At 50.2% G+C, this 21,654-nt stretch overlaps 1 protein-coding gene across 2 annotated transcripts in view; it reads left to right on the top strand.

Annotated features, from left to right (window-relative positions):
- The window catches only part of LOC146811978 (arylamine N-acetyltransferase 2-like), a 335,497-nt gene that overhangs the window by 125,676 nt on the left and 188,167 nt on the right, over nucleotides 1–21,654 (top strand). Inside the window, exon 1 of one of the 2 annotated variants that reach the window (XM_085618953.1) lies at nucleotides 5,537–5,619. The exons of the other annotated variant lie outside the window; for it this stretch is intronic. The gene's annotated coding sequence lies outside the window, so the exon portion shown is untranslated. Of the gene's footprint in view, nucleotides 1–5,536; nucleotides 5,620–21,654 lie in introns of those variants that run through there. 2 annotated transcript variants of the gene reach the window in all.

Genomic DNA, 21,654 nt, shown 5'->3' with positions numbered 1-21,654 from the left:
TGAAGGTCCTCAGCTGGAATGTCAACGGACTGGGGGATAGTCTCAAGCGCACCATGGTACTGCAATTCCTCAAGCGGCACCAGCCTGATGTAGTACTACTGCAAGAAACGCATATGATGGGGAATGTCTGTCGGGCCCTCAATAGGTACGGCTACACTCTGGCGGCCCACTCTGGCTTCACCTCCGGCTCTAGGGGGACGGGGGTGCTGGTACGGCGTGCGCTGCCCCTCCATATAGACCTAGTCAGGACAGACCCGCAGGGCCGCTTTTCGGCGGTGTCTGGCCGCTGGGAGGGCCGCACGCTCAACCTGGTGTCGGTATACATCCCGCCTGGCCTCCAAGCCCGGGCCTTCGCGGAGCTCGGCACTCTACTCCTTTCCCTCCCCGAAGGTCAGTTGGTGTTGGGAGGGGATTTTAATGCTGTAGTGTCGGGAACCCGTGATAGACAGCCCCCCAGAGATCTCCCTCGGGGGCAGGAGTGGTTGGCGGACTTTCTTGAGGCCTTCGGGCTCGTGGACGTTTGGCGCCTGCTCCACCCAACGGACAGACACTTTACCTTCTTTTCGGGATCGCATCATTCATTCTCGCGCTTAGATTACATCCTCACTATTCTACAACACGACATGACGGTACGTGAGGCAGCACATCTGCCCAGAGGCATTTCTGACCACTCACCAGTCCACACGCACATCACATTCGGGACTCAACGGGAGGGCTGCTTAGCGCCAATAAACGCATGGCACCTTAAACACGAGGACACCAGAAAGCAGGTATCCGTCTCAATCACACGCTACTTTGAAGAGAATCTCGGCTCGGTGAACTCCCCCGTCACCTTATGGGAGGCGTTCAAGCCCGTGATTAGGGGAGAGGCGCTTTCGGCCATATCGGCGAGGCGACGGGAGCGGTGCAGGCAGGTCGCTACACTAGAGGCGGAATTGGAGATTCTTGGGTGGGGAGGCGGCGGGGGGTGGGGAAGGGGAGGCCATGCATAGACTGCAGTTGAAGACGGCGGAGTATAGAGAAGCAGTCACTCAAGAGGCTCAGAACGTGGCGCGCCACAAACTGGGTAGAATCTATGATCAGGGCGATAAAGCCGGGAAACTAATTGCCTGGCTTGCGAAAAAACAACAAGCCAGTAAGGTGGTGCCTGAAATTCGTACCGAGTGCGGGATGGTGGTTACTGAACCTCGGGAAATAGTTGAACAGTTTGCGCGACACTACCAGCGGGTCTACAGGCGTGAGTCGGACCGGCCGGAGGAGGACTCCATGGACCTCCTAACAGACATTCGCATGCCCTCCTTGTCTGCTGAAGATCGGGAAGCTATGGACAGTCCACTCACTGAGGCCGAACTGCAGCGGGCGATAGGAGAACTGCGTCCTGGTAAGGCGCTCGGCCCCAACGGCCTCCCAATTGAGCTCTACAAGCTCCAGCCGGAGGCTATTAGCAAGCATCTTAAACCCATGTTCGAGAACAGTATGGAGAGGGGGATGTTGCCCCGTGATCAGCGTGTTGCGACCATAGTGGCGATACCGAAGGAAGGGAAGCCTAAAGATGCGTGTGCGTCATACAGACCGATCTCGCTCCTCAACGCGGAGCCCAAAATACTCGCGAAGACACTGGCCAACAGGCTTAAATCGGTGCTGCCTTCGTTGGTCCACCCAGACCAGTCGGAATTTATGCCCCGCCGTAACACGGCCCTCAACATACGAAGGCTAAACGGCGTACTGGGGCAATGCCACAGACTACAGGAGGACGCGGTGGTGGTCTCTCTGGACGCCACAATGGCCTTCGACACCCTAGAGTGGCCATACATGTTCGCGGTCCTGCGCAAACTGGGCTTTGGCCCTCAATTTATAGGGTGGGTTCGCCTACTATACGCTGAACCCTTGGCGCGTGTGCTGGTGAACAACAAGCTGTCCGAGGTTTTCTCGCTGGAGAGAGGGACCCGGCAGGGCTGCCCCCTCTCCCCCCTTCTTTTCGCCCTCTCCCTCGAACCACTCGCGGCCTGGATACGGCAGGCTGTCGACCTGACAGGTATATCCTGGGCAGAGGGATGGGAGGACAGAATCTCCCTCTACGCCGACGACATACTCCTCTACCTTACCAAACCACGCAGGTCCATAATTGTGGCACTCGATATACTTGCTAGCTTCGGCCGTAACTCGGGCTTCCGGGTCAACTGGGCCAAATCACACCTCTATGTCCTACGGGGTGAACCTCCGCGCCTCCCGGCCACGTGCCCCATTAATGTGGCAGTGGAAGGGTTTAAGTACCTGGGAGTCTACATCACCACCAATAAAGCTCTGTCATACGAGCGCAACCTCAAGCCGCCACTCGATCGGCTCCAACGGGAGGCCAAATCCTGGCAGCACCTGCCACTGACTCTGCTGGGCCGGGCAGCCCTATTCAAGATGCTAGCATTACCACGGTTTCTGTACGCGCTGCAAAACTATCCAGATTTAGTCCCCAACGGCTACTTCGTGGCCATCGAGGCCGCACTGCGCAACCTCCTCTGGGCCGGGTCGCCCCGAATCTCCCTGGCCAAACTCACATTGGGATGGTACGAGGGTGGTATAGCCCTCCCCGACATCCGTAAATACTACTGGGCGGCCCACCTGTCCGCGATCAACCAGGGTACATATGGAGACGGGAACGATCCCGCCTACGGCATGGACAGATGGCTGCTTCCCGGGGGGAACTACGAGATAGCACTCTACTCCAGACGGGGTATACGTCCACTAACCGGACCTACCCGTCACTCGGTACAGATATGGCACGTCGCCCAGAGGAAGCTTGAATGGGCGGGGGTCCTTACGATGGCCACGCCACTGTGGGCCTCCGACAAGCTGGGCAACCTGGGGCGCACCAAAGGGTTCCGTAATTGGGACTTAATTGGTATCTCCCAAATCAAGGACATCTGGGGCCCTACGGGGATCCGCACATTCGCCCAAATGCAAGACACATATGAGCTAGCTCACACCGAATACTTTCGATACCTACAGGTGCGACACTCCCTCCGGACTAACATCCCACCGGAGACCAAGATACCACAATCCTCCCCGCTTGAAGATAGGTTGTTAGATGGGCACCTCCCGGAACACGCCATATCACTCACGTACAAAAAGCTGATTAACAACCCCCCCGACACGCTTCTGCCCCTTAGAGAGAAATGGGCCGCTGATGGGCTGGAGATAGACGATGAAGAATGGCTCTACGCTCTGGCCTCTCCCCGGGAGGTCGCAATATCAGCCCGGCTGCGACTTATCCAACTTAAGATCCTTCACAGGGTGTATATCTCCTGCACTAGGCTACACACGATGGGGAGGGCGGACTCAGTACTCTGCAGAAGGGGATGTGGGGGCACGGGTACATTCTTCCATATGGTGTGGGATTGCCCTAAGATTCAGCGTTACTGGAGAAGGGTGGTGCAGTGTATGGAGGAGGTTTGGGAGGTGGAGATTCGCCCGGAGGCCAAGAGGTGCCTCCTCAATATATGGGAACCTACGGACCTGTCACCGAAAGGGAGGCTCTGGGTGACGCTCGGACAAATGGTGGCGAAGAGGAACATAGCCAGGCTCTGGGGCAGTCCTCTCCCACCCAAAGTGTCGGATTGGCACAGCGACATGGACTGGTGTATGCTGCAGGAAAAGACTGTATATATAACGAGAGGATGCCCCCGGAAAGTGGAGGGAAGTGTGGTCCAACTGGAACGATTTCAGGGGGGGCATATGCGAGCCTCCTCCCGAGGGGCGGGAAGGCGCAGAGGGTCTTTAAACCCTAACGCTGTGGTGGCTCCGGGTGCTAATGGATGGGGTGCGATAGTCATATCAATAGTAGATAGGCGACTTATGGTGCTACGTGATGACCTGGTTTGTTTGGGGGGGGGGGGGCAATACGGCTGTTGGGCGCTATTCACCAGTTTGGCAATAGTTTTATTTTAGGATCGAATATAAGGAAAAAAGGAGTCCTGCAATATCCTCCTTGACACTGTGATACACTCACACCGTTCTAACGCCGCCGTACCCCCGGGTTGACGGCACTGGGCTGTGTGCTTAATAACGAACTGCAAAGTACATCCTCCGCGGCCGGCCCGAAGGGTTGTAGGCTGTAAGCTGTGTATTTTGTGAGTTTGCAATAAAGGTCTTGTTTAAAAAAAAAAAAAAAAACATTTAAACAATATTACATCGAAGCTGCTTTCCACGCTAACTTGGCGCTTTGTTCTCTGAGGTAAGAAAACACTCAGTTTTACTGTCAGGGAACCGGGCGTGCAGGTTGCTGTTTGAAGATGTCGAGTGTCTGCTTCGTCTACGCCTCGCTGAAAAGTCTGCTCACGCTTAATACCCAGTTAAAGGAGGCTTTGTTGCTGGCTCGGGGGCTTTGATATTTTAACAAATTGCCTCCTTTTGCCGTAGTTAAGCATGAGGAAGTTTGATATTATGTTCTGTGCGAGCGTCAGGAGATTGGAAACTGGAAGGCATTGTCATGCAGGCCCGGCTGGTGAAAAGCTTTATTTACATCGCGATCACATCAAAGCGGCCGCGAAAGTGAAAGCAAACGAGTGCTTTCAGGCTGCCAAATGGTGCGCGCGCCCGGCGCACATGCACTGTATTTGGAGGCCTGAAAGCACTCGTTTGCACTTCCAAAACTCGCTTACTATAGTCTCGCCAGAGCAGCGCTAAAGCGCTGTCTCAGGCGAGACCTAAAAATTGTGATCAATCCCAGACTCCCTACTAGACCAAATAGTGTGATCCTATGAAAATATTTCATATCAAGCCTTCTTTTTCTTTTAATCACGAAACCACCTACAAATACATGAGTTTAGGAAGTGCGGTGTACACAACCCTCTTCTGTTTCCTTAACAGATTATAATAGGTCTCCATCTATAGCAAGAATCTAGGCCACATATAGGATACACATGACATCTGACATGCTTATTTGTTCACTGGTGGCATTTCCGTCAGGGCAGGGAGCGGTAACATTTCTTACTTCATGTTTAAAAAGTGTGAATTTTGATAAACGCCCCTCAATCCAGTGAGATCATCTAAAAGCACTAAACAGAAAAGGTTTCGCGTGGTAAATAAATAAAGATTTCTAAATATCAAATAGACATCATATTTTGCATGAGATGTGTTGTTGATTTACATGCCAGATATTTTTTGGGCTCGCTCGTGTCGTGCACGGGCTCTTAGAACCACGCCAAACCATTGGTTTACTTCGTGTTAATGTAGGTTCCCACCACTGTATGTCTGAATACTTCACTTCGTTTACATCCCTATTCTTTCTATGGTCTCCAAAGATTCTACTAGCCGCGTGCCTCCCTACTTTTCCCTTTCCCTCGACACCCTTAAAGCCACTACCTGAGCGCTGGACTGCGAGGCTGAGAAGCAACAGCAGAGCCACATGCCCGCCCGACATTGGCGCCATTTCTTCACAGAACCGTTGACAGCTAGCGGCACAAGATGCGGAAATCCCACCTCAAAACGGATCACATTGCGCGTGACCTCACGAGCCCGCCCACTTCCCAAAGGTAGTTCTGGGACTTGTCGGCTGTGACAGCCAGAATGCGCGTGCGCATCGTCGCGTGGGGAAGTTCAGAGGGAGTCTCAACCTCAAGCGACGTAAGTTAAGCCGTAGGACGTTTCATTTCGCGTAGGGTTCTTTCTTTCTAAGTGCGTTACTGCTGCACGATTTAGCCTATAAATATGTTTTCTTTTGCGGCGTGAAAGACGATAATAGTATAGTATGTCAACAAGAGTTTCTTGTGGGTTGTTTATGTAGAGAATGTTCTCTAAAACGAATCCGAGTTTCCACATTTCAGCTCTGCGTACAGTTTGCAATAGTTTTCATGTAATTGGGGCTGCTGCATTGTTTAATGTAGCTTGAAACTTCCAGTCACAGCTTTCACTTCCACCCATTAGTTATGTTGCGTTTGTACTATGCCCTCCAGGGTTCACACCCAAGAGATCTCTCCAATCAGACCATGTGTAAGAGCGATGCTGTTGTGCAACAGTGCAGGTGCTTCGTGTTTCACAGGAGCGGGGTGCACTGAAGGAGAAAACGTATGAACACCAGCTGCCGTAACAAAAGGTTTGTACAGAAAGTGAAATGAAGGGAGCAGCACAGTAATCTCAAACATTTTGTGAATGTGATGCTCACAAGCCTCTGTCCGTTTCAGCCATCCTCCCCTTTCTTCATTGAAACATGACACTTCTTTTCAAGAGACGTTTTAAAGCGTAGGCAAACTTTGCTCTACCCGCACATTCTAAGGGCCCTCTCCATACCTGCCAACTTGAAGAACAAGCATTGGCATAGCCAATAGGTCTCGCCATTGGGACCTTATAAGTGGTTAGCCATGCAGCACACAAGCTGCGAGTTTACAGACAAGTGTGAACAATATGGAGAAGTGACACTGAAAGCTGAATGTTGGATGGAAATATTGGGCTCTCATACACTGTACCTGTAGCCTTATCCACCTGACAATAAATTTGGATATATATAAAAAAAAAAGTAGACAGAGCAGCCGATCACATATTATGAAACAATGGCAGGAACCGAATAGTTCCGCCCTGCATACCCTGTGCGCAGGATTAAGCAAGAGCATTAACAACCGATCTGTGGTGGGTGCGGAGGGCACATGGACTGTTTCCTTTCATCTTTAAAAATGCAAGACTACATACAAGTGTCAGAATTCAAGGATAACATGAGAGGATGTGCATGTGTGACTCACACTTAATATGGGACACGGCAGGCTCTAAACAGGGAGTGGTTTGCTTTGACTTGGGGTGTCCAAAAAAAGACCAGGAGGGCTGGACTCATGCCAGGTTTCCAGGATAGCCTCATAAGATTAATTTCAATACAACGAACCGAGATGAAACCTATTTATAGTAGGCGATTATCCTTAAAATCTGGCATGGAGCCAGCCTTCTGGACCCAAGTTGGACACCGCTGCTTAAACAGAGCCAACCGACTAACACGCCTGGCCTATGTTTTGTAAAAGGAAAGCCGAGGGGTGAAAACACTTGGAGAGGCAGATCTGGCCGGGTCACAGAGCCCTATCGCCAGCACACGAGGCCCGTGTATCTCAGAGTCTGAACTGCTAGGTTCCCTGAGAAGATAAAACAAGGTGAAAGGAGGGACAGTCTGACGCGGAGAGACAGCCGTGAAGTACTGATGGGAGAACCCTAAAGAGAGACAAAATGGATGAGATGAACGAGAGACTTAAAGGCTAGGGTGAAAAGGACCGGCTGAAAAACAAAGAGCCTCTGGTGAAAGGAGGGACAGAGTGACATGGAGAGGGGAGAGACAGCCCGTGGGGTGTGCCATTATGAGAGATGAAAAGCTGCGGTGAAAGGTGGAATCCGGTATGAAGCAGAGACTGTGGCGAAGGAAGGGGTAGGATAAAATGGTAGAGCCTGTGGAGTGTCGGTGGGGAGTGCCACAATGAGAGACTGAACGATTGTGATGAAATAGGTGACTGGGTGAGAAATGGAGAACCTCTGGCGAAGGGAGGGACAGAATGAGGGGAAAGATAGCCTGTGAAGTATTTGAAACAAGTGCTATTAGAAGACAGTGACAGGCTGAGGTGAAAGGAGGAACAGTGTGACCAGGTGAAAGGAGGAACAGCAGTGAAGTACCGATGGGAGAGCCATGAAGAAACGGAATGGATGCATTGGAGAGTGAAAAGGCTGGGATGAAAAGATGGACCGGGTGAAAAACAGAGAACCTGTAGTGAAATGAGGGACAGAAGGGAGAGGGAGCCCGTGGGGAGTGCCATTAGGAGAGACTGAACGGCTGAGGTGAAAGGAGGAGTCCGGCAAGAAGCAGAAAATCCGGTGAAGGAAGGGGCAGGATGACCAAGAGAGTGGAGAGACAGCCATGAAGTACCGTTGGGGAGTGCCACAAGGACAGCGTGAATGACAGATTAAATAAGTAATCGGATAAGAAAGAGAAAGACTGATGAAAGGAGTAACCAGGGCTTTAAGTGGGCCGGGTCTGAGCACCGGCAGTTTTTTTTTTTTGGGGCCCTCGAAACGGGTCTCTATCGAGCTCTATTTTCGTGGCTACTAAAGGTAGTCCGTTCTTTATTTTTTTTTTTTTCGGACCCGTTTTGAGGGCCCAAAAAAAACTGCCGGTGCTCAGACTCTGCCCACTGTTGCTGCACTGTTAGGTAACCTGACCCCGTCTCCCTTCGCCATCCTCCACTTTGCTGAACTTGTTGGGAACCTATCAGCTCAGTGGTCACGGCCTGACGTCACTACAGAAGGCCCCTCGGCGTGCACCTAGCTGCCTTGAATGAGTCTCCCCTCCTGCAACACAGATAAACACACGAGGCTCCGACTCTCCGAGGTGCCTTGCACGAGTGCCTTCCCCCGCACTTAAATGCCGTGGTGCAAGAAGGTTGGTATGAGGAACGTGTTTCTGAACCTAATTTCAATGTGCTGTGGTGCGTCTCTGTCCCGAAGGGTCTTGCACTGGAGCGAAGGTTGCACAGTGTGAACCTCTCTCGTGCATGCTGCTGCCAAGGTACATTCTTCAGCCCGGTTCTTAAACTCTTTTAAAAGTAGGCGCAGCGCCACCAGGCAAGTAGGAGCCTGGCACTGTCATGGTTGGCATTCCATGCCCACGTTACTGTACGAGTCTCGCACACGGCCCCTCGTGGCTTGCAGCTTTCAGCTCATAGTTCCATGAAAACAACACGCTTCTAGATTGCTTTTCTTCGCCCTACCTGTAATGTTCCGCCCTGGGCTAAAACCCGTCCGTAGCCTTCCGTACACCCCCCTCGCCCCAGGGGCAGCCTCGAGGGTGGCCACCCTCCCCCATTGGCGCATCCTCCTTAAACTTCTGAAGTCAAAAGGAGGCTTGAACGAGCACATTTTTTGTAGGTCGGTTGGTAACTTGTACGTGTAATGGGATACAGGACGTTAAAGTGACAAGCGTTGTTAGCAACGTTTTCGAAGAATAACAGCCAGAAGTAGCCCCCTCGAGATGGTTTACTCTTACTTACCTGCTACCATTTAAGGGAGAGTGTCTTTTGGCTATTCATTAATTAATATATACGTGTTAATTTGCAGTATACAGTGTATATAACATGTATCCGCAGAGTAAAGTACAAATAGCCTGCCGGGGTCCGAGGAACCTCGTATTTGCGCAAGACGTATACCGGCTGCGAAAGAGGCTTTGGGTAAGAATAAAAAAACATTAGCGGTACAACTTGGTCGAGAGAAACGCGACCATAACGGTGGAGTTTATTTCTCCGACTTTTGAAAAATATACACATTTAGTCAAATGCAGTCGAAGTAGCGAATGGACAGACTTCCGGTCTCGGGGGGGGTTTGCAACAGCGACGCGGCGGCTTTTACAGTTTCAGTTGGGCCCTGCTGTGCCCGGGATGCGTTTTGGAAAAGGGAATGGGCGTGACGTCATTACAATGACTGGAACTAGAATACCCCGTGCTAATAAAATATATATATATTTCTTACTATCATTATTATTATTTTAATGTATTTTTCAGTTTTTTTTTTTTTTCAAAACGTTGCATCGCGCATAATATACAGTGGGCGATAAAACACAAAATATGCGCAGGCTGCAGTGATTCTCGCCAGCTCTTCCTTGTTGGAAAATCCTAGATTCTTAGAGTTGGGCACCATGTGTGCAAACATTAAAAGGCCAGCGAGGTCAAAGCTACTCTTGGGTGTTTTTATTTATGGTTTTTATGTGGGGCTGGTGAAAGCAACACCCCAATACGTGTTTTTTAAAGTGTTTGGTATTTTTATGGGTTATACTTAATAAATATACCTTTTTGCCTATTTTATTATCCTTTGCTGGATGCGACTTCATGATTTTCTTAAGCACACAGTGCTAGTTATTTTGATTTAGACCACGCCCCTACTCGGATAGGCCACGCCCCTTCAAGACATTAACCACGCCCCTTTTAGAGCACCCCCCGTTTTTTTTTCCCACTTAAAGCACTGGGAGTAACGGTGAAAAGTAGGCAGGAGAGGCAGCCCTGAAGGACCGGTGGGGTGTGCCACAAGGAGAGACTGAAAGATTGAGATGAAATGAGTGACGGGTGAGAAACGGCCTCTGGTGAAAGGTGCGACAGGATGACAAGGAGACGGGAGAGACAGCTGTGAAATACCAGTGGGGTGTGCCAGTGTAGTTGTGATGGGGTTGCAGAGTTGTAGTTAGAGTTTTTCGTTTGTTGTGTTGTTGTAGATGTACCACTAATGTTTTTATCGGTGCTGTAGTGTTATTGTTTATGTGCTGCTGTAAAGCTATAGGGTCGATTCAAATGTGGTTGTGGACTACTAAAGAAGTAATGTAATTTATCTGTGAGTTTCGAACTGTGTGATGAAGTTAAACTACTGACGCCTTTGCTTTTTTTCCTACTTTTTCTTCATCGGCCTTGCTCAGTAAAGCTAAATGGCTTGTCTCCACTATAGTTTCCCGACTGTCAGGAAACGTCCCTACCTGAGTGCGGCCTGTGAGAGACCTGCATCAGAGCGAGTCTGATGGAGAGGTCTTCTACCCGGAAACTCGACCGATTCTACAGTTTATTTTTTGCCAAGTCCTTTTAAAGGGGGAGGATCCTCCCATTGTATCGGGCACCGACTGCTGGGATCTGGTGGGCCCTAAGTTGGATGTGGATGATTTGAAGTTGTTTTTAGAAACGTGTTATTTCCTTGCCATTGTTGCACAGCGTGAGTTGTGACACACATGGATTGGATATGCAATAGCTGAGTGAAATATAAGTACAGCACATAAAGTGTGCTTTTAATGCGCTGCCGCAGAGATATAAAAAGAAAAGCATTTCCAGCAGATTAAAAATACACAGGTGGAAAAAACGATGCTGCACCAGTGATGCATAGCCCAGTGTCACTGTAATCTAGCACGGAGGTGGGGGAGCAGCTAAGCGGACATGGACTGGAATTTATGGCATCCTATTAGCCAGAACAGCAAATGACTTAATCGCAGAAGTAGGAGCCATGTGTGCGTCTCCTTGTGTGTGCCTTTTAGAGAAAAGCGGCCTGGAATATCTTAACTAACTGTTCGACGTTGCCTTTTATAGCCCACTTTTTACTTGATTAGTTAAGTGCTCTTTAGAAAGCTTGTGGTTTTCATGCAGTAAACAACTCAGTGGAACAAACAAGGGTGTCTCTTGTGTCGCTGTTGCGCCTGAAAATTACTTCGGTCAGACTACGTGTCTAAGTCGTGTTTTGGTACCAGCTGCACGCTGGGCATGTGAATGCGCAACGGCTTTCAAGGCACTCGGTGAAGCCCAGAGGATGTGTACACTGGCTCGCGAGTTTGTTTACGGTACATCTTGTTGATGCAGTGGTATCTTTCAAGCTACGCTGTGTGTGGCTCTACCTGATCATTGCTGACTTCTGCAATTCTGATAAGTTAAAAATTATCCGATTTTACTAATTAAATCTTATTAACCTTTATTTTAGTAACCTAGACATGGCAATTTCGCAACCAGCAAAGTCCTGTGGTTAGAGTGCCTCCAGGCATGGCATGCACCTCCCAGGAGGTGATAGATGAGAGCGCTATACCGCAAGGAATCGGGGCAAGCAGTCGTGCTTGTGCTTCCATCCACAAGAGCGCATGCGCGCTGCCTAGGCGAGACCTTAAAAAAAAATAAGCATTGGCATAGCCAATAGGTCTTGCCTTTGGGACCTTATACGTGTTTAGCCATGCAACAGTTGATGTTGTTGCACCAAGGATATTGTGCTGCATGGCTAAACACTTCTAAGGTCCCAAAAACGAGACCTCTTGGCTATGCGCACAGGTACACTGTTTGGAAAAGTTCTTGTTTCCTAAAAATGCACGTCTCAAAACGAACCTTCACAACTTTTGTGATTTGTTCATAGTTTTAGAATTATGCAAATATTACGAGAAACAAAACTACTTAACACAGCTCTTTAACCCTTGAAATACAGTTTTGTTTATGCTTAGATGTGTGTTTTATTTGAAAGACTCCAAATACAAGGTTTTGTTTTTTTAAACACTTTTTAATGATATTTCAAGAGCATTCATAACAATCTCTGACATTGCTTATAATGAGGATCATTCCAGAAATACATGTATATTCAGTTAACATCTGACACAGTAATACATTGATATGATCACATCTTATACCATTCCTCCGAGTTAACGCCCCATCGAGAATATCCACGCCGCCACCTATCCCTCAACCGTCCCTCAACTTCTTAATCACTCATTTCTGATTCTGAGTTTTCTTTCGGGGGCTCGCATATATCCCCACGATACCTGTTCCCCCCCCCCATATCTGAGTCCATTTTTTGGGGCATCCTTTATGTACATATACTGCCTTTTCAGCAATCATTGTAGTATCCATGTCCCTGCACCACTCGGGGAGGGTATGGGGCTGTCCGGATCCCCATCTCTGTGCTATGTTTCGCTTTGCCATCATCATGCCTATGTTAAGATCTGTGGGTTCCCATATGTTAAGGAGGCATCTCCTTGGTTCTGGGAGAGTCGTGATTTTCGTAACTTGAGAAAGTGTACGCATTACCGCCCTCCAGTATTGGACAATCATGGGACACGTCCATAGGGTGTGAAAGAGAGTCCCTTCCTCTCCACAGCGTCGAAGACATAGCGGCGAGTCTGTCTGCTTGAGCTTATATCGGAGAGTTTGGGTATAGTAAGTGCGATGTAGCATTTTTAGTTATATTAGTTTGAGTTGTGATGGTATCGCCACCTCCCTGGGGGACGAAAGGGCTTCTTGCCATTCTGTGTCGTCGAAGTCTCCTATTTATGCTTCCCATTTAGATTTGAGGACTGCTAGGGAGTCTGGCTGATTATTTATGATTTTGCGATACGTTTGAGATATAGCTTTTTTGTTGAGATGGCCCGTGAGGAGTCTATCCTCCAACAGTGAGGATTCCGCCAGTCGTGTGCCCGGTGTGATCTCAGCCATAAGTGAGTGTCTTATTTGTGTATAGCGGAATTTTTTGGTGTGCGCCAGGTCATATGTAGTCTGTAATTGGGCAAATGTAAGTACCTCCCCCTTCTTCCAGAGGTCTCCGACTCGCAAGATCCCTATCGGATCCCACTGCCGAAATCCCTTAGTGTTACACAACATACCCACTCGTTTCGTGTCCCACAATGGCATAGCCTGCATTATCTTTCCCTCCCACCCCAACGCCCGCTGTGCCTCAAACCATATTTGTATAGTGTGCGCCGACGGGCCCCTGAGGTTGTGTCTCCAAAACTTGTTATATAGTGCTCCCATAACTCCACCCTTGCCCAGTAGGTGCCGATCCATACGGTATGCTGGGTCGTCTCCAGATATGTGAAGCCATTGGGTTTATAACTACGAGCTGCGAGGCCCATTAGTATGTTTTTATGTTAGGGAGGGCGATGCCTCCGTCATACCAGCTTCTTGTTAATTTATGAAGTGCTATTATGATGTTTTCCCCTCCCATAATAGGTTGGTCACTTCAGCGTTTATTGCTGTAAAGTATGTGTGGGGGGCTGGGAAAGGCGCGTTCTGTAGTGCGTATAGGAATCGGGGGAGTGCCATCATTTTAAAGAGGGCCGCCCTACCCAGTAGTGTCAGTGGTAAGGAACCCCAATGCTTGACGTCACGTCGGAGCCGTATTAGTGGCTGTGTGAGGTTCTCTTTGATGAATTGTGTTCTGTCAGCCGTGACATATATCCCTAAATATTTGAACCCTTCCTCTGCTATCTGTATCACACATCCCCTTGGAAGCCGCGGTGGGGGACCCTGGAGTACATAAAGGTATGACTTTGCCCAGTTAATGGTATATCCGGAAGCCTGACCAAATGCTGTACATATGTCTAATAGACAGTTGATCGAGTGCGCTGGGGATGCAAAGTATAACAGGATATCATCCGCATATAGAGATATACGGTCTTCCCAGCCCCTTACCCATTTCAGGCCACGGATAACCGGATCTTGGCGGATCCAGGCCACCAATGGTTCTAGTACCAACGCAAAAGCGCTTACATTGCTTTGATTGCATTGTTGTGTGTGATTTCCCCCGGCGCCCTGCTCTGACCTCCCCTCCATTTTGATCCTGCTGTTGTTGTGTTCCCCTGAGCCCGCCACGCCTCCCAGCTGAGCCGCCCTCCCACAAGCACCCAAAAGCATTCCCCAAACCTCGCAGCGCTGTGATTCACTCGCTGCTTCCGCCTTGAGTGATCACTCCCCTCGCTGCTCCTCACAGCGTGGTATCGTATTGCTGCATTGTAACCAAGTTGTGATATCTGCATAGCTCCATTTTTAGTAAGCTTCGTAATTTCATAGCGCTATTATCCCACAGCGCCTACATTGCTTTGATTGCATTGTTGTGTGTGATTTCCCCCGGCGCCCTGCTCTGACCTCCCCTCCATTTTGATCCTGCTGTTGTTGTGTTCCCCTGAGCCCGCCACGCCTCCCAGCTGAGCCGCCCTCGCCCCTCTCCCTCCGCTATCCATATATGACAGTAGTTCCCGCGCGCAGCGTCCGCGCCCAACCCGCGCCGAAGGTGCGCCAAAGGTAAGCCCGTCTACGCCCGTCCGCGCCTGGACCGCGCCCAGCGCCAGACCCCCTGCCCCTCGAGCTGCCCAGCCCTCCCGCATTACCTACGATGCCGCCTCCCTCCTAGCCCTCTACCCCGGTCGCGCCCCCAACTGCGTCCTTGCCGCTCCTGGACACACCCATGGCCCTTTCTCCTGCTACTCCTGCAAATTCAGCGGCACCGACAACATCTCTGCTACGTCCACACCACAGATTCCCGACCCCAACCACCTACAATGCATCCTTCTCAACACCCGATCGGTCCATAGGCATGCCATTGACCTATGGAATCTACTAGACACCATTTCCCCGGACATCGCCTTCCTTACGGAAACATGGATGAATGCTTCCTCCGCACCAGACATCACCATTGCCATCCCTGAAGACTATAAGATCACCCGCAAAGACCGTACCAGCCACACAGGAGGAGGAATCGCCATCGTCCACAAGAAATCTATCCGCATCTCAACCAGCTCTGACGTCAATCTCGCCAACTCCGAACATCTTCACTTCCAGATCCACATCGACCCCAAAACAACACTCAGAGGCACTCTCCTCTACAGACCACCAGGACCCCGCGCAAAATTCAGTGAAGACATCACGGACTTCATCACCCCACACGCGCTCCCCTCCAAAGATTACATCCTTCTGGGAGACCTCAACTTTCACCTTGAAAAGACCAACGACCACAACACCTCCACCCTCGTGGACAACCTCGCCAACCTCGGACTTAAACAACTAGTCACTTCCCCCACCCACATCGCAGGTCACACACTCGACCCCATCTTCACATCCAGCAATCATATCTCCTTCTGCCACACTACGGATCTCCTCTGGACCGACCACAGCTGCGTTCACTTCATCTACAACAAGCCGAAACCCATCATCCACTCCCAACCTACCCTGCAAAGAAACTGGAACAAAATCACCACGGACCAAATCTCCGCATCGCTCCTTCGAAACTCCCCAGCCCTCTCTTCTAACGCCAACGAAGCCGCCGCCAACCTCACCCTATGGTTATCCAACACCGCCGACACCTTAGCTCCACTGAAAAAACGTCGAAGCAAACCTGGCAGCAAGAAAGCCTCATGGTTCAACGATGATCTCAAGAAGTCCAAGAAACTCTGCCGCTCCCTTGAAAAGGCCTGGAAAAAAGACCCAACCACCAGCACCAAGGACGCCTTCAAAAGCGCCACCCGCACCCACCACCAACTGATCCGAAAAGCCAAGAAAACAGCTTTCAAGGATCGACTTGACAACAACGCCCACAACAGCAAGGAACTTTTCAACATCGTCAAGGAATTTTCCAATCCCTCGGCCAACTCCAACGACATCACCCCCTCTCAAACCCTCTGCGACTCCCTAGCCTCTTTTTTCCACAACAAGATTGCAGACATCCACAACAGCTTTGACAACCAACCCGGAAACCAACCCACCCTACCATCTGCTGACCACCTTACCCCCGTGAACACCCTTAACGCCTGGAACCCAATCTCCACTGAGGACACCATCCGCCTGATGAATTCCATCCACTCAGGATCCCCCACAGACCCATGCCCTCACCACTTCTTCAACAAAGCAGACTCCGTCATAGCACCGCACCTCCGAGACGTCATCAACTGCTCCTTCAACTCCGCTACCTTCCCAGAAGACTGGAAACACGCCGAACTCACTGCCCTTCTGAAAAAACCAACAGCGGACCCCACCGAACTCAAAAATTACCGCCCCATCTCGCTTCTTCCATTCCCGGCCAAAGTCATCGAGAAAGCCGTCAACAACCAGCTCGCCGCTTTCCTCGAAGCCAACAAATCCCTCGACTCCTCACAGTCCGGCTTCCGAGCCAAACACAGCACTGAGACCGCCCTCATCGCAGCAACAGACGACATTCGAACTCTACTGGACAACGGAGACACAGTCGCCCTCATCCTCCTCGACCTCTCTGCAGCATTCGATACAGTCTGCCACAGCACCCTTCTACAACGCCTCAATAACATCGGAATCCAAGGAAAAGCACTTGAATGGATCACCTCGTTCCTCACCGGAAGAACCCAGAGAGTCCGCCTTCCTCCATTCAAGTCCGAGGCCTCTGAAGTCATCTGCGGCGTCCCTCAAGGATCCTCACTCAGTCCCACCCTCTTCAACGTATACATGAGCCCCCTCGCGGCCATCGCACGCCGACACAACCTCAACATCATCTCCTACGCGGACGACACTCAACTAATCCTTTCTCTCACCAATGACCCTAGCACCGCCAAAACTAACCTACACGAAGGAATGAAAGAAGTTGCCGAATGGATGAAACAAAGCCGTCTGAAACTGAACTCAGACAAAACTGAAGTCCTCATCCTAGGTACATCCCCCTCTGCATGGGACGATTCCCGGTGGCCTGAAGCCCTCGGAAAAGCACCCATCCCGACAGACCACGCACGGAACCTAGGCGTCATCCTGGATTCTTCACTCTCAATGAACAGACAAGTCAGCGCCGTATCCTCTTCCTGCTTCAACATTCTTCGCATGCTCAGAAAAACATTTCGCTGGATCCCCCTCGAAACAAGGAAAACAGTTACCCACGCTCTTGTCACGAGCCGACTGGACTACGGAAACACCCTCTACGCGGGTACTACCGCAAAGCTCCAGAAGAAACTCCAACGAATCCAAAACGCATCAGCCAGGCTCATATTAGACATCCCTCGCAACGAACACATCTCTGATCACCTTAAAGACCTCCACTGGCTACCCGTCAATAAGAGGATCACCTTCCGACTGCTTACCCACGCACACAAATCACTCTACGACATCGGACCAGATTGCCTCAACTCTCGACTGTCCTTCTACACCCCCTCCCGCCAACTACGATCTTCCAGCCAAGCCCTCGCCACTATACCTCGCATCAACAAGACCACCATGGGAGGCAGATCCTTTGCATACCTGGCTGCTAAAACATGGAACTCACTCCCCGCCTACCTTCGCCTCACCCAGAACCACCTAGCGTTCAGAAAGCAGCTTAAAACGTGGATATTTGACAAATAACCCTCCTCCCCTTCCTAAGCGCCTTGAAACCCTCTGGGTACGTAGTGCGCTATACAAATTCTATGACTTGACTTGACTTGAATCCCTGTCTTGTTCCCCTTCCCAACGGAAAGGTGGTCGATATATGGCCATTTACTACGACCTGCGCCAGTGGGCTTGTGTAAAGCAGTTTGATCCAGGCACATATCTTTGGAACAAATCCCACGTGTTGAAGGACTGCAAAGAGGAAGGGCCATTCCACCAGATCAAATGCCATTCTAGCATCTAGTGATAGGATGACGGCCTCTTCCTCTATAATGGATTGGCGCGCAATGACCCCATGTAGTCGCCGCAGGTTCAGGGCGGTATTACGGTTTGGCATGAATCCGGATTGGTCCGGGTGTATTATGGTGGCTAGATACGTCTGCAGCCTTGTTGTCAACACTTTTGCCAGGATCTTTGCCTCCGCATTGATCAAGGAGATCGGTCTATACGATGCACATTCGTGCGGAGGTTTGTGGGGTTTATGGATGGCCACTATAGTGGACAGTCTCTGATCTCTGGGTAGGATCCCTTTCTCTAAGCTATCAGTGTACATATTTAGGAGATGTGGTACAATCTGTTGTTGCTTTTTTATATAACTCAACTGGTATTCCATTTGGTCCCATTGCTTTCCCTGTGTGTAGTGCGGCTATTGCAGCCGTCAGTCCTCAGGAGCCAGATCTTTTTCAAGGGCTACCACCGCTGATGGGGCTAGTTTGGGCATAGCTATATCTTTGAGGAAGTCCAAATTTTCCTCTATGGTGTTTGTGGCTTCCGGGGTATATATTGTCTTGTAATGCATCGCGAACGCTTCTGCTATTCGCTGAGGTTCCGTCGTAGACGTGCCCTCATCCAATTGGATTTGCGCCACCCATCTAGTAGCCCGTTCTTTTTGTTCTAGCCATGCTAATAATTTACCCGCTTTATCTCCTAATTCGTAGATAGTGTGTCGTGTTGCCGTGAGCCTGTTTTTCGCCATTTCATAGACATAGGACTTATATTCCTGTCGTGCCAGTTGCATCTGGTTCGTTGTGTTTTCGTCTACATGTAACACATGTTCCGCCTCCGCCCGAGACACTGTCTGTTCAAGACTATCTACCTCTTTTTGCTGGGTCTTCTTATGATCTGTTACCAGCGAGATTGCCTGTCCTCGAAGAACCGTTTTGTAGGCTTCCCACAATATCGTTGGGGATGAAACTGTATGTTTTCCGCAAAATATTGTTTAGTTGTTAACAAAAGCGCTTTGGCAATTTTTGGAACTCTGAGGTATCCGGGAGACAGTGGGAACATCCTACGTCTCTGAGGGGCAAAAACAGTGTATGTGATAAGGACCGGGGAATGATCAGAGATGCCCCTAGGGAGGTGTGTCACCTCTGCAACACCCATCATTCCTGTCGCCAGTGTGAAAATATAGTCCAGCCTAGAGAGGCTATTGTGCACCCTTGAATGGAATGTATACTGTCGTTCTTTCGGATATCTGAGTCTCCATACATCTATTAGTCTGAGAGCCTCCGTGAATTCTAATAGTTTAAGATTGGCAGTATTGAGGTCTCTAGGGGGCATTCTGTCAATGGATGCGTCCATCGTCACGTTAAAATCCCCTCCCATTATTAGTTCTCCATGCGGAAGTGATAGGAGGAATTACCCCAATGCACGGAACGTAGTCTGATGCAGTGTTGGAGGGATGTATACTGACACTACGTTGTATACCTTCCCCTCCCATTGGCAGGACATTGCCGCAAAACATCCCTGGTCGTCTTTGCGGGAATCAGTTATTATCAATGGGAAACGTTTATTCATCAGTATACCCACTCCTCGTGAACCTGATGTGAAGCCAGAGTGTACCACCATTTTAAATCCCCACCTATCTAGGGCTCTACAAGCCGAGCCTGTCAGATGGGATTCCTGGATTAATGCCACAGCTGGACTCTTACGCTTGAGGTATTGCAAGACCAGCCCTCGCTTTATTCTATCGCCTAAGCCATTCACGTTCCAAGACAGCACTTAAAATGGGAGGTTGGGCGCTCGGAGAGTCTGTGTGTTTGGACCTGTTTCAACCATTGGGGTCTGACTTCGCGTCTCGTCTGTCAGCTATTGTAATGTAAAACTGTAAGATGTGTACAGTCCTCAGGAGCCAGATCTTTTTCAAGATTTTTTTCTTTTTGTTTTATAGCAATGCCATAAATGTCATTTGTTATTATCCTATATCTCATCACAAAATCAAAGGCGAAACCAATATTAACCATCATGAACTGTACCCATTCCCCCTCCCTGCCCGGCGGATTCAGAACTACCCGTCACCCCAACTCAGCAGAGCGCTTAGTCCCCATAACTTTATACTTGCGTAGGGGGAAGAGTCACTTCTTGCCTTTCACCCACTCCCCGGATACATCGTAGGCCAGTGCAAGAAACCTAGAGTTCTAAATGCATGAGTCTCTTGCAGAGCTAATGTATGCAGGACCCACACGCCAGCCAGGCTCCGTCATCTTCTTCATCCATCGCTTGTTCAGCATCTGTGAATCAGTCTGTAGTGTTTGCTTCCTTCTGCTGTGTGTTATCTGTTACTTCTGGGCCAGTGTCACCTGAGAATTTCGATATCTGTGACCACTGCTTGTGTGCAGGATCTGCACGTCTCGAGTCTTTCACTGGTCACCAGCCTTCCAACCATTCAGAGGCCTCCTCAGGCGTAGTAAAAAACCATGTCTTTCCCTCTGCCTCTACTCGCAATCTTGCTGGGTATAGCATTGCATATTTGAGTTCACGGCTGCGGAGTTCCCTTTTTATATCCAAGAAATTGCGACGTTGTTTAGTCACTGCAGCAGTGTAATCTGGATATAGTGTTATAGTACAGTTGTCCACTCGCAGGGGGGGGCAATGCGTGCCCTCTGTAGGATGGTATCCCGGTCCCGAAAGTTGAAGATGCGTGCCAGGATCGGTCGTGGGGGGGCTCCTGAACGGGGTCGTCCCCCGGGCACCCACTGAGCCCTTTCCACAGAAAAGAAGTTAGACAAGCCACGAGGCTGCAGCTGGTCCATAATAAGTTTTTCAACAAAGAGGTCTAGGGCCGGTCCCCTCACGCTCTCCGGCATGCCCACCAAGCGTATGTTATTCCATCTGGACCTTCCCTCCTGATCTTCCAGCTTGTCAAGCAATTGTTTCTGCACCGTTTCCAATGTTTGTATCTGTTTTTTTGAAGGCAGCTGTTTCTTTAGTAAGAGCCTCGGTGGTTGTTTCCACCTCCTGAACTCGTGTGATCATTTTGGAGATATCTGCACGGAGCAGTGCAACATCGGTCGAGATTGTTCCCATGGTTCCCTGCATCTGAGTCAGCACGGTCATCACATCCCGGAGGGTGATCTCCGGTGGTTTTTCGGGTGGCAGATCTGGACCATCGGCCGCGTGTGGCGACAACGCGTCAGCGCGCCCTTTATGATATGCGTATTTGTCCAATTTGGTGTGAGACACCGTGCGCTGCCCCCGATTACAAGCAAGCGGGCGAAAAGCGAGATCTGGTACACCAGGGAGATCACCGATAAGGGGGGAGCCAGTAGTCGCCACCGCCTGCCACGGGAAAGTTTCCACATGCGGCCTGTCGGTTTTACTGGTCCCTCTCTAACAGGTTTTCCAAGGGTCACAGCAGATTAGTGTACGCTCGTCTCACACCGTATCAATCTGCACCCGGGGCCGACTTTGTGTGTTCCACACGACCATCCCTTAGGGGGCCCCTCTCCTTCACATATACAGACACAATTGGGTGGTATCTCTTGCCTCCATGCCTTATCCGGGGCCCCGGTAGTGTATCGGGCCTTATGGGTCCGTCCCCCAAGGAGCTCCTCGCATATCCCTCCTCTGGTGGTGCTTCCGAAACCCAGGGGTCCAGGCAGCAGGGGGCATGTATCCTTGTCTTCAGCAACACTGTGCCTTAGTCTTATATATGGATGGGTACTTCTTCAGTTAGTGGCCGCTATATATGGCAACAAGGCATGGGGAACGGCCCGCCCCTCTCTCGCAGCGTGTGTCCCCTGCGACTTTCTCCCGCAATAGAGCCTGCCAC

The sequence above is a fragment of the Triturus cristatus genome, chromosome 7 (assembly GCF_964204655.1).
Source record: "Triturus cristatus chromosome 7, aTriCri1.1, whole genome shotgun sequence".
In the NCBI taxonomy this organism is placed as follows: Eukaryota; Metazoa; Chordata; class Amphibia; order Caudata; family Salamandridae; genus Triturus; species Triturus cristatus.
The sequence above is the reverse complement of the archived record's forward strand: the minus strand, read 5'-3'. Positions and strand labels throughout refer to the sequence as shown.